This window comes from Hyaena hyaena, unplaced genomic scaffold (assembly GCF_003009895.1).
Source record: "Hyaena hyaena isolate Hyena2069 unplaced genomic scaffold, ASM300989v1 scaffold_1184, whole genome shotgun sequence".
Classification (NCBI taxonomy): Eukaryota; Metazoa; Chordata; class Mammalia; order Carnivora; family Hyaenidae; genus Hyaena; species Hyaena hyaena.
In genome coordinates this window covers 31,551-37,860 of record NW_024081818.1, presented here as the reverse complement: position 1 = coordinate 37,860, position 6,310 = coordinate 31,551, and positions in this window count along the sequence as shown.

The window sequence follows — 6,310 nt, the reverse complement described above, 5'->3', positions numbered from 1 at the left end:
GTGAATGGACCCAGAGTATTTTCCATAACAAAGGCTAACTCTGGGAAAAATACTTCTCCAAAGTTATATCCTATTTGGGGAGGGTCATTGTTTCCACTTCAGCACAATCCAATCTTACTGTCTCACCAAAGTGTATGCAGGGGAAACAGAGTCAAAAGGTGTTGGGGCTGCAAGAAAATAGAATGTGAACATTAAGGCAAGAAAGAGTGGGGCTGGACAGCTATGCTACAGGAGAAACAATTCTGTAGGTCGCAGTTTAGAGACAGACCAGCCAAAAGACTGAGGTTGAATCAGAAAATTATGTAATGTTTCCACCTACTCACACCTTATCACTATATAACGTGGCTCCAGTATAGCAACAGGGGATTACATCTCAAAAAGCGGTAACATACAGGCTCTATCTCTGAAGGTGAATATTTATGGAGTCCCCACATCAGAGGGAGGACAAAAATAAAGATGGGAGGAAACTGAAACCTTGGATATCTATAGCTATCACAAACAGTGGACACATATCAAGTTCTAACCAAATTAACATAAATACTTATATTGAAGTCCCATTGATCTTAGTTTCTATTACCTGATACAACATATTTGACTTTCAACAATTTCAACCAATTATTACAAAGTGTGTCTGAAGGGAAGACGAAACCTAATATAAATAGAGGGGGCAAACATCAGAACCAAACTTAAATATGACACAGATATTGGAGTTGCCAGACAAGAAATTGAAATTAGCAATGATTAACACATTAAGGAATCTAGCTGAAAAGGCAGAGACACTATATAAGGACAGAATGAGTGATGTAAGCAGAGAGAGAGAAATATTCTAAGAACAAATTAAAATGAAATGCTAGAAATTAGACACAATAACAGAAATGAAGAATACTTTTAATAAACTCATCAGTAGATTCGACATAGTTAAACAAATATTCAGTGTGGGGCGCCTTGGTGGCTTAGTCGGTTAAGCGTCCGACTTTCGCTTAGATCATGATCTCTCAGTTCGTGGGTTCGAGCCCCGTGTCGGGCTCTGTGCTGACTGCCAGTTCAGAGCCTGGAGCCTATTTCAGAGTCTGTGTCTCCCTCTCTCTCTGACCTTCCCCTGCTCATGCTCTCTCTCTCTCTCTCTCTCTCTCCTAGAAATAATAAAAAAAAAAATATTCAGTGAGCTTGAAAATAGGTCAACAAAAACATTCTGAACTGATTGGAAAAATGAACAATAACAAAAAAAAAAAATACTTGAACAGAACATCCAAGAATTCTGGGACAGTTTAAAAGGTGTGTCATATGCATAATAAGAATTTCAAATGAGAAGAAAGGGAATGGGGCAGAATAAATATTTAAAGTAATAATGGCTGAGAAATTTCCAAATTAATGACAGACACTAAGCAACAGATCACAGGAAGCTCAGAGAATCTCAAGCCAACAAAGCAGAATAAACAGAAAACGAAAACAAAAACAAAAAATGACAAAAGAACCCCTACCAAAAAAACAAACAAACAAGCAAACAAACTCCCTTAAACTTGGCATATCATATTCAGACTGCAGAAGGTCAGAGAGAAAACATTTTGAGACTCTAAAGGGGACATGGGGCACTTGGGTGGCTTAGTCAGTTAAGCGTCCGACTTTGGCTCAGGCCATGATCTCATGGTTCTTAAGTTAGAGCCCACATCAGGCTCTGTGCTGATAGCTCAGAGCCTGGAGCCTACTTCAGATTCTGTGTCTCCCTCTGTCTCTGCTCCTCCTCCACTCATGCTCTGTCTCTCTCAATCTCTCTCTTTTTTCAAAATTAAAGGGACGACAAAAACACCTTGTATAGAGGAACAAGGGAACAGAGATAGGAATTAAAGTAATTTTTTAAAAAAAGTGAAGCATAGTCTTGCTGTATGACCCATCAATCACACTCCAAGGTATCTACCCAAGTGATTTGAAACCTTATGTGTATACAAAAACCTATTTGCAGATGTTAATGACATCATTATTCATAATTGCCAAAAATGTGAAGCAACCAAGATTTTCTCCAGTAAGTGAATAGATAAACAGACTGTGGTATATCTGTACAATGGAATATCATTTAATGATAAAAAGGAATGAGCTATCAAGCCACACAAAGACATAGGAAATCTTTAATTCATATTGCTAACTGAAAGAATCCAATCTGAAAGGCTACATACTATATAATTCCATTTATATGACATTTTTTAAAAGCAAAAACTGTTGAGATGATAAACTTATCTATGTTTGACAATGTTTTGGATAGAAGTGAATAGAAGAAGAAAGGGAATTTTTAAGGTTGTGAGAGTATTCTGTTGGTATTCTAATGGTAGAAACATGACACTGTGAATATGTCAAAACCTATACAATTTTACAGGCCAAAGAATGACCATTTTGTATGAAAAATGCATAAAGTATTTAAGAGGTCAGGAAATCTCACTATGGGATGTATGATGTGACAAAGGAATCATCTTTTGTACAAATGGATAAATCAGTTCACTGAAGGTAGTGGAAAGAATGGTGCTGATCTATGCACTTTTGGAAATAAGTAGAGTTTGCAAACTAAAAGGCAATATCTTCCAGCTGATAAAATGGTGTCCCATGGGTGTATAGGTCCACAATTTAAAAATCAAGTAAGGGGGTAGTGGATAGTGGATCCAGGTTTCCACTGTTGGAGTGGAAGTTTACAAATAAGCAAGCAGAGGAGGCTAAAATGATCCATGTGGGAATGGATTCAAGTTTGAGACAATAGTATGATCTGAAGTTTTGGCTTAATAGATAGATAGATAGGTACGTGTTTATATCTGAATTGACACAGTCACCTAATTTCAGCTGAGAGGTTCTAAGAACAATGATAATCCAGTAACAATGAGTACATATAACACCTAGAACTTGATTTCTAGTATCATTTTCCAGTGCCAGAAAGTAAGAAAGTGCATGTGTGTGTGTGCAGACACACACACACACACACACACACACACACACACACACACACACCAGTGGGATATATGAGAGGGACATGAAAAAGTTGCATTATACTTGCCAAAGCTAAAAACAATTTGAACATAAAATAATATTGGATTATAACCCAAAGTATAAAATAAATACCCATGACTCCATACTGATATACATGACTAAATAAATATAATAGAAAAAATAGGATAGGATAGGGTAGGGTAGAATAGACAAATCTGCCATGTAGAATTTTAAATAATTTTACGTACATACTCTGTCTCAAGGAGGTGGAGCATAACTCCCTCTTCTTTAAGTGTGGGCTGCATATGGTGACTTCCTCTCAAGGGTACAATATGGAAAGGGAGGAAAAGTAATTTTGCAGTGGAGAAACCTAGCAAACACTACATTAGCTGGGGTCAAGTGATCAAGGTTAAAGTGATCAGCAGGAACAAGTCATATTGATAGTATATACCCTTCATACGATGTGATGAGAATGACACTTTACCCGTGTGGTCTTTCTCCCCATCCCATAACTCCACATCTAATCATGAAGAAAAAATCAGAGAAATCCCAACTGAGGAACATTCTACAAAACACCTGATCAGTACTCCTCAATATATCAAGTTTGTCAGAAACAACGAATATCTGAGAAACTGTCACAGTCAAAAGGAACCTAAGGAGATTTGACAAATAATTGTAATGTGACTTTCTGGGTGAAAAACTGGAACAGAAAAAGAGTATTAGGTAAAAACTAAAGAAATTTTTAGTTTCTTTAGGAATGGAATATGGACTTTAAAAAATAATAGTCTATAAATATTCATTAATTGAAACAAATACACTGTAAAAATAGAAGATGTTAAAAATAAGGGAAACTTGGTGTGGGGTATTTGTGAGCTTTCTTTACTATTTTTGCAACTTTTCCATAATCTAAAACTATTCTAAATTAAACACTTATTTTAAAAAGTTAATGTGGTAGATTCCAACATATGGGTATTATTTTGTGTATTTGAGTTTACTAACAAGCCATTCTTTCCTAGTTAAAAATTTAATCCAGAGTAAGCAGTTTTTCTCATTGCCCTTTTCAATCTGTTGAGAAATGAAGTTGGCTGAAAGATAAATAATGCTGGGTTTTTTCCTTTTGTTTATTGGATGATCTGCTTTTAGCAGAATTAGAATTAGTTGTCTGAGTAGTTGCTATCCTTTTATATATCCTGAATTAGTGTCAGTTTTGTGATTTTTATATTAAAAACCATCTGTGGATCTACATTCTCTATAATGTTAGGTAATTTATTGCCTGTTCTCACAGTATCACAATTTTATACTCATGTACTTGATCATTTCAGGCAGTTATTTTTTGTTTCATTTCTCTCAGGATTCAGCTCCTTGTTTCTATTATGTTATTTACAAAAGTGTGTTATATCCATATGCTTTTTCTAACACATTTAATTATGAAATGCCTGAAGGTATTTTCTTCAGTTCACAACTATTACAAAACTCCAATATTTAATGGCATACAATAATGAGCATTTATTTATTCCTAAAACTGTAGGTTGTCTAGAGGTCAGTTGATCTAATTTGAGCTTAGCTGGGGTGCTTCTTACTCTGGCTTTCTTTATCAACTGAAAAACTAGTCCAGATATATTTTTCTCACTATGTTGACCAAAGGTGAGAAGAGCAAGTGGAGGCAGGAAAGGTCTCTTGAAAACTAGATTTGAAACTAACACACCATCAACCCTGCCTGTCTTCTGTTGCCCAAATCAAAGCACATGGCCAATTCCAAAGTCAAGAGCCAAGGAAGTATTCTCCATCCACAGTGGAAGAGCATTTTAAATTTTTCAAGAAATATGGTAACGGAGAAGAGAAAATGAAGACTAAGAACACAACTAACAGTAGTTTTTTATTCACTTTTCTGTTTTATCATCTGAGAACAATGCCTGAAAAATAGCAGGTATTCATTAAAATTCTGTTAATGAATGGATGAGTGAGTGTTTGGCTAAGTAGATATGGATGTTGTTTTTTGAGGTTTATAGGTATGGAGAGATGCAAGTATATTTTGCATGCAAAATTTCAATGACTTAGAATCATCCTAACATTGTAAAATTGTCTTTGTGACCCCCCAAGTCAAAAAAAGTCTTGGTGGTATCCACAAAATATACTAAATTTCAAGTATTCTGCTTATACTTCATGTATGAGAGAATATAGCCTATAGTCACCTATCCAAAAACTTTCTTTTCTAACTTTTTGCAATTCCTTTCCTCATAAAATTTGTGTATAATAAACTTTCATGTTTTCTTGTGAAACCTGTAAGGCTTCTCTTGGTGCTGCATGACCTCTTTTTTTTTTTTTTTTTTAATTATCTTACCATTAATAAGATGCCAGTGAGTAGAATCCTTACATTGGTTTTTGTCTAAGAAATGTTTTCTTTTCTTTTCTTTTGCTTTCAAGTGCAAGAAGTAACAACATTGTTTGAGTTGTTGTCTTAAATTTTCTCTGACTTGCATTTTGAGATTTTGATGGAAAACTTGTTATGGAAATCCAGCCAATGCATAGGAATATCCTGATACTTCTAGGAGCTGACAAAGCTAAGAATGATACCAGTGACCATTAGGTGATCTCTAAGAAAGCATCACCATTTAGGTTTTCAAATCAGAGAAGACTGAGGGGTAAAAATAACAATTATACTTTTTGTTAAAGGTGCTGGATACTGTAGTGCATTAATGAGATCCCTGTTTCCCCCACTTCTGCCCCACCCCAACAGCCATTATTCCTCCTTTTGGCTAATGGCCCACACGTGAATCCCTTTCCAGGCTGTGGAAGGGGCCGCCTCACCAAAGGATTTCCCTGCCTTCAGGAAAGTTTTGCATCCAATGACTGGTTTATGCAATGTTAAAATGCCTGGGCTCTGGCTTCAATCTGATTGAAGGATTCATCCTTCAAGGATTCTGAAGGATCAGAACTCCCTGGAAACCAGCTGAAGCCTCTAAGCAACTGCATTACAGTTAGAACTCACCTTCATCTCAGTCTTGCTCTCTTCTCTTTTCAGGCATCATCCTTTAGACCATTCCTCAATAAACCTCCATCCAGCACTTAAATTTCCATCATGGAGTTGGCTTCCAGAGCACCTGAATAAGCCACTGCCTGTAAGAATGATTCCACTTACTTACAGAGATGTGGACAACTCTGTCCCCTTTCTTTCCTTTCATGTCATGTCACATTTATAGTACAAAGTACTGTATATTCCCTAGAGACTCACTTAATATTCCCTGGAGAGTTTTTAGCCTGACACGTGAAGTGATACTTAGCCACAAATATTCAACACAAAAGATAATTAAACAACTGTTTTTAGATTTCACACTACATAGAG